Source organism: Adiantum capillus-veneris, chromosome 3 (assembly GCF_014529385.1).
Source record: "Adiantum capillus-veneris isolate H3 chromosome 3, ASM1452938v2, whole genome shotgun sequence".
In the NCBI taxonomy this organism is placed as follows: Eukaryota; Viridiplantae; Streptophyta; class Polypodiopsida; order Polypodiales; family Pteridaceae; genus Adiantum; species Adiantum capillus-veneris.
Window position 1 is genome coordinate 149,960,641 of NC_140933.1, and position 11,273 is coordinate 149,971,913.

Consider the following 11,273-nt stretch of genomic DNA (forward strand, 5'->3'; position numbering starts at 1 on the left):
GACATTGCCTAAATCTTACCTAAAAACGCAAACGGACTTCAAAAACGGCTTGTGTATTTGGTGTTTCTTCTTGCGGTTTTGCCTATGGCTTGCTATATGCGCTACTGACTTTGCCTAAAGCTTATCTAATCAACTATGGATGGTTTGGGCAAGTGTTGAAGCCGTTTTCTAAGTCCGTTTGTGTTTTTTCGTAGAAAACGCAAACGGACTTCAGAAACGGCTTGTGTGTTTGGTGTTTCTTCTTGTGGTTTTGCCTACGGCTTGACATACGTGCTCTTGAAATTGCCTAAAGATTACCTAATCAACTATGGATGGTTTAGGCAAGCGCACAAGCCGTTTCTGAAGTCCATTTGCGTTATTCGTAGAAAAACGCAAACGGACTTCAGAAACGGCCTGTGTATTTAGCGTTTCATCTTGCGGTTTTGCCTACGGCTTGTCATACGTGCTATTGACTTTGCCTAAAGCTTATCTAATCAACTATGGATAGTTTGGGCAAGTGTTGAAGCCGTTTTCAAAGTCCGTTTGCATTTTTTTAATAAAAAAACAAGAACGGACTTCGAAAACGGCTTGAATATAATTTGGCATTTCTTCTTGCGGTTTTGTCTACAGCTTGCCATACGCGCTCTTGACTTTGTATAAACCTTACCTAATCACCTATGAATGGTTTGGACAAGCACACAAGCTGTTTTCGAAATCCGTTTGCGTTTTTTCATAAAAAAGCGCGAACGGACTTAAGAAACGGCTTGTGTGGTTGGCGTTTCTTCTTGCGGTTTTGCCTACGGCTTGCCATATTGGCTCTTGACATTCCCTAAAGCTTACCTAATAAACTATGGATAGTTTGGGCAAGTGTTGGAAGTCTGTTTGTGTTTTCGTAGAAAAACGCGAACGGACTTCTGAACAGGTTGTACATTTGGCGTTTCTTCTCGCGGTTTTGCCTATCGCTTGCCATACACGCTACTGACTTTGCCTAAAGCTTACCTAATCAACTATGGATGGTTTGGACAAGTGTTGAAACTGTTTCTTAAGTTCGTTTGCATTTTTCCATAGAAAAACACAAACTGACTTCAGAAACGGCTTGTGTGTTTGACGTTTTTTCTTGTGGTTTTGCCTATGGCTTGACATACGCGCTCTTGACACTGCCTAAAGCTTACCTAATCAAATATAAATAATTTGGGCATCCGCACAAACCGTTTCTGAAGTCCGTTTGTATTTTTCCGTAGAAAAACGTAAATAGACTTCAGAAACGGCTTGTGTATTTAGCATTTCATCTTGCCGTTTTGCCTACGGCTTGCCATACATGCTATTGAATTTGTCTAAAGCTTACCTAATCACCTATGGATGGTTTGGACAAGTGTTGAAGCTGTTTCGGAAGTCCATTTGCATTTTTTTCCTGGAAAAACGCTAACGACTTTAAAAACGGCTTGTATATTTGGCGTTTCTTCTTGTGATTTTATCTACGGATTGCCATATACGCTCTTGATATTGCTTAAAGCTTACCTAATCAACTATGGATGGTTTGGGCAATTGCACAAGTTGTTTTCGAAGTCCGTTTGGATTTTTTCATAGAAAAATACAAACGGACTTTAGAAAACGCTTGTATATTCGGTGTTTCTTCTTACGGTTTTGTCTACAGCTTACCATACGTGCTCTTGGCTTTGCATAAAGCTTACCTTCAACTATGGATGGTTTGAGCAAGTGCACAATCCATTTTCGAAGTCCGCTTGCATTTTTCCGTAGAAAAATGCGAATGGACTACAGAAACGACTTGTATATCAGGCGTTTCTTCTTGCGGTTTTGCTTACGGCTTGCCATACGCGCTCTTGACATTGCCTAAAGCTTACCTAATTAACTATGGATGGTTTGGGCAAGCTCTCAAGTATTTCGACACTACATAATAAACACCTGGAGTGAAGACAAAGTCATCAACATGCTGCATGACGAGTTTCCCATGTCAAATCAGGATGAGTTTTTCAATGAAGACTTGCTGAAAGATGCAGCTGAGTGAGTACTACAAGCAGAAGCGCTCTGAAGTACAGAAAGAAATAAAACATGGGTGGAGCAGACCAGATTGGTTGGCCAAAGAAGATCAAAAGAATGTAAAGCAAGCAACACGTGAGAATCCCGACAAGTAGAAGCAACAAAAGGAGGTAGCCAGAGTGCGAGTAGAAGCAAGGAGCTCGCACCACTTGGGGAGCGGCGGATGGACGTCATTTGAGGCCAACGTTGTAAGTGTTATTGCATCGCTCTATAGGTTTGGTAGTTATGGGTATTTGTAATTTTAAATTTTAACAGAACGTTTTCTTTGTATGTTTTGAACAGTGGTCGATGATTGGACATGAACCCACACCATACGAGCGCTAGTATGCAGACAGAAAGGGCTTAAATGTCCTTATGGACATTCAGAGTTATCGCTTCGACTTGGTTAGTATTGAACCTTACACTCTTATATTTGTTATATTTTAATAATAAGCTAAAAATTAGATTGTTTTGTAATTATATATTTATACTTACATAAAGTTTTATTGTTTTGTTTTTTTTGCAGTATCCGACAGATATGCCGCTCGGACGCGATGAGATGTCAGATTAGTCGACGTTAAAGTAGCCATAGCTAGATAACACTAGTTTTATTTTTTCACAGTATGTATTAGGAGATGACGTGTGTACGTCAATTTTGTAACTATTGGCCAACAATGTATTTTTCCAATAATTAATGACAATTGCGTTGTAGCTAGTACATTTTAATCAAAGTTTAACAATCAAGTGATTTTGCCTATGATGTGTATAATTTTGTCAATTTATTACTTTGTAATTCACTTTTGTCGATATAATTGTGTCAGTTTTGCATCTTAGTTTTGAAAACTTTATGTTCAAAATGGTTGATGGGGTGGCAGGGTAATGTATGCCCTACCACCAAAAAAATTTATTCTCGGACGTTGCTATATACGTCGTTATTTTTGGACTTGCAACGTCGCTATATGCATCTCTATTTGCGTCTCTATTTGTGTCTCTATATACGTCTCTATTTGAATCTCTATTTGCGTCTCTATAAGCGTCTCTATTTGCGTCTCTATATGCGTCTCGATATCGCGATGCAAATAGAGACACATATAGAGACGTGAATAGAGATGTATATAGAGACGTTCTCTTTGCGACGCACATAGCAACGCTTATAGTGACGTCGGGGGTAAAAATATCCCCGCGTAATTCCGTCGCTAAGGCCGTCACAAGTGCGAAGAACCTCTTGTAGTGAACCAAAGTGAGAAAACAACATCCACTAAACCAGCATAAGTGGGAACGGCTGCTACAGCACCACTTTCAGCCATAGAAGATGTGCTCAAAAGGATGAATGACATGATGAATAACATGCAAAAAACACCTATGAGGGGACCAGGGCAAGGGATACCTCAATAGGGACAACCAATTATGCCGCAAAAATGGTGTGCAATCGAGGGTAAATGGACACTTTATTATTATCTTGATGATCAGTCTTATGTTATGCAATTCGCTCAAACGCACCACATATGGGATGCACAAAAGGATCTAAGTGACTTTGAAATAACAAACAAAACTACTTGATTCAAAAACCACACTACATCTCACTAAACGACAACAAGGATACAAAAAGTTTGGATCAGGATATCAGTGTTGGAATCAAAACCAAGACAAATCTAGACTCCAAAAACAATGCTGGGCTAAACAATCTTTCAATTCAATGCAGAACACATTCCACGCTGATAGAATCAATAAAGCTTCAAATTACCAAAGGAAGCACTTCAAAGAATCAAAAGTTTACAAATGGCTTCCAAAAGACAACACCCATAAACCGAACCAACCAAATAATATGACACGGGTATGGAGACCAAAACCACCCAAGAAACAAACCATGTCGCAGACTCCAAACCACTAACTCAAGTGGATTCAAAAAGCCCGATCTAATAAAAGAATGGTGAGCATGCCCATTCAAACACAAACAAACCGACCAACTATTTTGGAACGAACGGATCATCTTTAACTACTATTTGTTCAAACGACGTACAAAGCAATAAACCTCAACAACCACAGCCGTTGAAAAATTGGCTCAGAACCCACATCTTGTGGATCACGGTGTTACCCAATGTATGTCTTCTTTATGCATCATAGAGCCAAATTACACGGCCATGCATAGAAACGATGTTTTTGCCCATGCACATCGCACAAATCTTCATCTAGGATGACTTTCTATGGAAAGGGAGGAGTAACAATAGTAGTTAGAGTAGTTGATGCAGCACACTACAAGATAATAGGCTACAAGATGATGAGAGATCATGTGTAGTGTATAAAGTGTATTTGATGCTTTACATTTTTGTTTTTTGACAGTTTTTAGTAGACTTCTACTCTTATTTGGCAAAGTATTGAGCCATATCGACAAATTTTGACAAGCCAGATACATAGAGTCAAAACATGTACATATGAGTGTGAGGAATAATTTTGATCAAATAGTAATAATCTTTAGTAGTTTTTCTTTCTTTTTAACCTAATAATGATAAAAAATTTAATAAACAAAGCCAAGAGAATTATAATTAAGTTTTGAAAGCAAACATTGAACCTACAAAATGAGAGCTTCAAGCATGAGGAATACAAAGTGATTTTATGCAAAATCAAATTTCACGTTAACTTCGAACCGGCCAAAATTGCAAAATCAAGGGTAAATGACGACCACAAGTCCAAACGGAAAGCTTTCTAAGTTGCACGTGATATGGCATGGAAAATATGGTCAACTAAGGTAAGTATGCAAATTGCATTCTGGGAAAGTCGGAAACATATAGGAAAAATGGGCAAATTTGAGTTCATTACAATTTGAGACTTTGAGAGAAAGATAAAGAGAGAGAGAGAGAGCTGTTGTGACCTAGAGCTTTCCGCTATATTTTTTCCTTCTATAGCCACCTCGGGACTCCATGCCACACCAAATTTCACAGGTATGATCATTCTCAGAGCACTAGCAAGATTGTATGGTCAAAACTGTAGAAAAAGGCCACCCCAAACCGTATAAATCAAATCCATCCAAAGGGGGATTTTCACAAATTGTCAAAGGTCTATTGGGGGGTCTTACCAAATCCAAATCCAAAATGCATCACAATGATACTCTCACTTTGGAGAATCAAGCCATGCAACCACAGTATGAAAAGTGGATTGTCAGGACAAGGGTCTTGTACCCTAAGAACTAGGTTAGTCACGGACTACGGACAAGGGTCGGGCTAGGCCACGTGGACAGGGGATCCGTCTAGGGCAAGGGGCTAGGAGCCCGCCTATATAAAGGACGGTTGGGAGGAGGATCCTAAGAGTCTAGTTCCTAGTTCTTACACTGGTATCAGAGCCTAGGAGTATCTTCCACTCTCTCTCTAGGCGTGGTCTCTTTAGGCCCCTAAAAGCAGGCTCCTTTGGTGAGAACCGTTGCTTTTTTGGGCCCTTTTTCGTTTTTAGCCTGTCTACTTGCCAAATCGGGCAGAACTTCCTGTTTTGGACACGAGGCTATGGTGCATGAAACTCGGAGCTTCCAGGCTTGGAGGGGGCGCCATGGAGCAGTAGAACCGTGGTGAATCTCTTTTCGGCCATAGCCAGCAGGGGCGAGCCCCGCCATCATCCTCATCAAGCGCGCAGGCTTCGGCCCGCTGCCTGCAGCTTGGGCTTCAAAAAACCACGATACTTTCACATTGGTAAGGCCCTTTGGCCATTACCTTAAGGCCTTGGCCGCTACAGGCGTCCCTTCCCACAGGCAAGGCAGCGCCTTGGCCGCTACAGGCGGCCCTTCCCACAGGCAAGGCAGCGCCTTCGTGTGCCGGCAACCCTCTGGTGAAGCAAGCCGAGCAATTCGAGCAAGAAAAAATCACTATGACTTTTCCAAGGTCGGACTGCAGAAATTACAGCACCTACTATTTTTTTTAGCAACGACTTCAACAGTCGTTCAAGGAGACGACTTCAAGAGTCATTCAAAGCAACATATGAGTCGACCATACACGGTAAAGCTTCAACCATATACGGTGCAGAGTTCACTTTCAATTACGCTTCGGCTCAAAGATAACGCTTCAACCATATATGAGGCGGAGTTCGATTACGTGCTACGATGATTCGCTACTACGACGTGGAGTTAGCTATACTTTACAAGTGCTACCAACATCAACTATTTTTTCTGAGTACTTCTTACACTCAACGGTGTAGCCATGGATTCGGATATCAACATGACATTCGATTTTGAGCAAAGTACTCCCAATCCTGCCAAAGACGGCTCACGCCGGATACTCTCAAGGAGAGTATCCGTGACGCTACGGCAGGAGAAGATACTTATGAATTGCTCGATATTCAGGAATTTCGTGCACTTCAGACACGCATGACAGTCATGGATGAAAATTTTAAGGCTTTAAATGAAAATGTTACTAAACTTTCCACTTTAGTCATTCAATTGATACAACAGCAGACTAAGAGTCCGGATGACACCCACATGCATGAGCACGTTGGAACACAAGGGCAAGGCCCAATTAATGAAACACTGCATACTCTCACTTCCAAAGAGGTAGATGATTTATTGAAGAATTTCAAACCACCAGTTTTCAAAAGCGAAGACCGGGACCGCAATAAGGATGTAGTGAACATCTTTCTCAGTAAATGGGATGGAATTCATGCCTTACAGCAAACTCCGGATGCAGTAAGAGCTCTACAAACGAGCTTAACTCTGAAAGGCAAGGCCTACAAATGGTGGATGTCTCTCAAGGAGAAAAACATCATACCACAGAGTTGGAAAGCCTTTGAATCAATATTTAGCAATGAATTTTTGCCTACAAACGAGGCCGATCGGAATTGGACCGCTTGGGACACGTGCTCCATGCGCCAATTTCTATCCCTCCTTGAATATATCTCTCACTATAGAGACGTCATCCTCAAGTTGGAAGGATTGGATACCTTTCAACAAGTACGAGGGTTCATACAAGGGATGACTCCAGAACTTAAGAAGTACATCAAATCTCAGGACCCTAAAACACTTGAGGAAGCCATAGTGAAAGCACATATTCATGATGACCCTGATGAGAAGACTCACACATAACAGTCATGTGCCTGCTAGTACACATACTAACACACGCACTCAGTACAAGCACAATAAAAGAAAATTTATAGTTGCAAATTCAGATGCATCTAAAAAACCCAAGGGGTCCAAGGGTCCTCTCTCCTCTGAGGATTTTGATAAGGCCAAGAAAGAGACGCTATGTTTCAATGCTTAGGAAGAGGCCATGGCAAAAAGGATTGTCCAAGGGAAAATCTGCTGCCCAGGGGAAGAGAAAAGTAGTGCACACGGTGCAACTACTGCCTCTCGAGTCTTCCTCCAAGTTCTCCACAATGGAAGTAACACACACTGAAGTGTGAGCTGATGCAGCTCATTTCTGATATAGAACAAGTTTTCTTGTGTTACTCACTGTCTCATTTTCTTTTTAACATTGAGTCTGTTGAACATTCCTCAACGCCGCATGCTTCTCTCTCTTCTATTCCACCAATTTCTAATTCTATACAAGCAAACATTGCTAATCAGTTACAAAATTTGTTAAAGGAATTTAAAGATGTTTTTCCTAATGATTTGCCATCAGGTTTACCACCGACACGCTCAATGCAACATCGCATTGACGTGGTTGCAGGCTGTAAACCTGTTAGTAAACCACCTTACCGTATGAGTTACTTAGAGGCTATTGAGGTGGAACGTCAGCTTGCTGACTACCTTAATAGAGGATTTATACAACCCAGTTCTTCACCATGGGCTTCGCCTATACTCTTGGTGAAGAAAAAGGACGGCATCATGCGCATGTGCGTAGACTATCGGGCTTAAATTCGGTTACAGTTAAGAACAAATACCCATTGCCAAGGGTCGATGAGTTATTTGATAAGCTAACTCATAAACGAATTTTTTCAAAAATTGACTTGCGATCAGGATACCACAAAGTCCGTATTCGGCTTGCTCATATACCTAAGACTGCATTCCGAACACGGTTTGGACATTACAAGTTTTTGGTGATGCCCTTTCGGTTAACCAATGCGCCCGCGACATTCATGAAACTTATGGATAGTGTCTTGAAACCATATTTGGGCAAATTTGTCATTGTGTTCCTCGATGACATTCTAGTTTATAGTGCTTCTAAAGAAGAGCACTTGCAACATCTCAGGCAGGTGTTTGAGTTGTTACGTGTAAACAAGTTATATGCCAAGGAATCTAAATGTGATTTTCTCAAGGAAGAAATTCATTATTTAGGGCATGTCATTTTAGCTAATGGCCTATACATGGATCAATCCAAAGTGGATACCATCCGGAAATGGCCACCTCCTAAAAATATGGAAGAATTACATATCTTTTTAGGCTTCGCAGGTTTTTACCGAAGGTTCGTTAAAAACTATGCTCACCTTGCTGTACCTATGACGGACCAACTAAAAAGCAAAGGTAAGGCTTTTCAGTGGGGTTCCGCTCAACAACAGAGTTTTGAAACACTCAAAGACGCATTAGCTACAGCTCTTATACTGGCTATTGTCGATCCTTTGAAACCATTCGTTTTGGAAACGGATGCCAGTGACCGTGCTATTGGAGCAATCCTGTTACAAGACGGACGGCCAATTGCATTTCAAAGTAAGAAGCTGGATGCAGCTCAACAGAATTATTCTGCTTACGAATGCGAACTCTATGCAATAGTGTCTGCCTTAAAGACATGGCATCACTATTTGTATGGTGCTCAGTTAGAGATTGTGTTTGACCATGAAAGCATCAAATGGTTTACACAATAAACAGATTTAAGGGTCGAAAAGCCAGTGGGCCGAGATCCTTCAGGAATATGACGCCAAGTTAAGGTATCGCAAAGGACGATACAATATAGTGACAGATGCTCTCAATCGAATGCCAGAGATCAATTCGCTATTGTTGACGAAACTTCGTAGTGAATTTTTAGAGTCTCTCAAGGGCAAATATGAGCAAGATGATACATATTCCAAAGTGTGGAGCCATGTTCAAAAGAGGGATCCTTCTCAATCCAATGCAGGTAGTGCGCAGTTAACCTCCACACCTAGTTCTCCTTTATCAAGTGATGAACTACAACGATGGAAGCATTTCACCATCGACAATGGGTACCTACTCCACAAGGGGAGAGTTTGTGTACCAAAGGACACAGACATTCGGCGCCAAATTCTTTATGAATGTCATGATAGTCCAAGTGCAGGGCACCCGGGGATTAGATAAAATATTCTCTCGTAAGACAACAGTTTTATTGGTCAGGTCTACATGGATTTGTTCAAGCTTATGTCTTGCATTGCCAAAAATGTCAAGTTAACAAAGCAGAGCGCCTGAAAGCAGGAGGACTCTTACATCCTTTGGAAATTCCCAATGGAAAATGGGAAAGTATCTCCATGGATTTTATAGTAGGTTTACCAACCACTATACGAGGTCATGACTCAGTATGGGTGGTCGTAGACATGTTGACTAAACTCTATAAGTTTATTCAGACCAAATCAACGGTTAAGACATCGGAACTAGCACGATTATTTGTGGACAATCTATACAAATTGTATGGGTTGCCAAGTAATATTGTTAGTGACCGTGACCCAAAGTTTAACAACACTTTTGGAGAGCGGTATTTAAACGATTGGGTACACAACTCAACCTCAGTACATCTGAACATCCAGAAACAGATGGTCAAACGGAAGGGTTAACCAGGTGCTAGAGGATATGCTAAGAGCATACGTGAGCAAAAAACAGACAGACTGGGAAGAATACTTACCTATTTCCGAGTTTTCCTACAATAGTTCTAAGCATGTTACAATAGGCTTCAGTCCTTTCATGCTCATGTACGGGTTCCAACCTAGGTCACTAGTTACGGTGGGGTTGACAACCGAAAAACTCCAATAGCTTAAGGATTTTCTCCAAGACCACATGGATATGCTGAAACTTGCTCGTCAGAACGTCCGACAAGCACAGGATCGGTATAAGAAATACGCTGATGAGAAACGTCGGCAAGTTACCTTCGAAGAAGGGGAGGAAGTATTTTTACGTGTGCCAGAACATTCAGAAGTCTGAAAACTGGACTGACACCTAAATTATCTTCCCGATATTGTGGGCCTTTCAAAATACTCAAGCTAGTTGGTGATCGGGCCTACAAACTAGTACTACCATCACTCTCGCATTCATCCGATGTTTCATGTAAGCCGTTTACGCAAGCGATTACATGGAGATGACAACGTCATCGATCAACAGGTTTTGGTCGATTACATTGAACCTCCTACGTTACCGCATGAAACTGAATGTGTTATGGATTATCATGAGTTGCGTATACGCCATCATGTACGACAAAAGACTTAATCAAGTGGAAAGACCGACCTGAAGAAGGTGCCACTTGGGAGAACATTAGTGTTCTTAGAAGAAAAGTTTCCCACTTTTGTTTTCGAGGACGAAAACTCTTCTTTAAGGGGGGAGTAATGGTAGGACAAGGGTCCTGTACCCTAAGAACTAGGTTAGTCACGGACTACGGCCAAGGGTCGGACTAGGCAGTGTGGAAAGGGGATCCGTCTAGGGCAAGGGGCTAGGAGCCCGCCTATATAAAGGGAAGTTGGGAGGAGGATCCTAAGAGTCTAGTTCCTAGTTCTTACATGGATGGAACATGGATGGCAATCCATGACCCCAAACCCCATTTACAAAAAGAAGTTGGGCAAAAGTTTGCAGATAAATTGTCCGTGCACTCGTGCAATCAATATTGCAGAACATGGATAGTGATCCATGACCCTCAACATGGCCAAACTAGGATTTATCAACACAAAAAGTTTTAAGCTGCATTGGGAAATGTGTCATTCAAGTCTGGCAAAAAATGGACAGTACAATCATCAAAAATCAAGGGATATAGGGATTTTAGTCTGCAAATGGTTCTTTTCACCCATGATAAGAAATCTTTGATCCAAATTCAATTAAAGGTGCACCAATAGCTTGGGGAAGTTTCCTCAAAGTAAACATGCAAGTTTAGTCCAAATTGGTGTTAGAACATGGTACCCAAAGTTTCATTCAAAAAGGCAAACCAACATGGATCTCAATCCATGACCCCTGAAGGTTGACCAAGAAAAAACCACATCACCCAATCCCCTACATCAAGTTTAACCTAACCGTAGAATCTCAAGTCATTTGGAATTCAAAATCCTTTTCAAAATGCCAATAAAAGTCTGATTTTTTTTTTCAAAGTTTGGCATAAATTCCAACCAATAATCTAAATCCAAAAAGAAGTAAACCAACA

General features: G+C 41.2%; 1 pseudogene; it reads right to left on the reverse strand.

Moving 5' to 3' along the window:
• Positions 1 to 5,465: 5,465 nt before the first annotated feature.
• Positions 5,466 to 11,273, reverse strand: part of LOC147461928 (very-long-chain aldehyde decarbonylase CER3-like) — a 9,015-nt pseudogene continuing 3,207 nt past the window's right edge.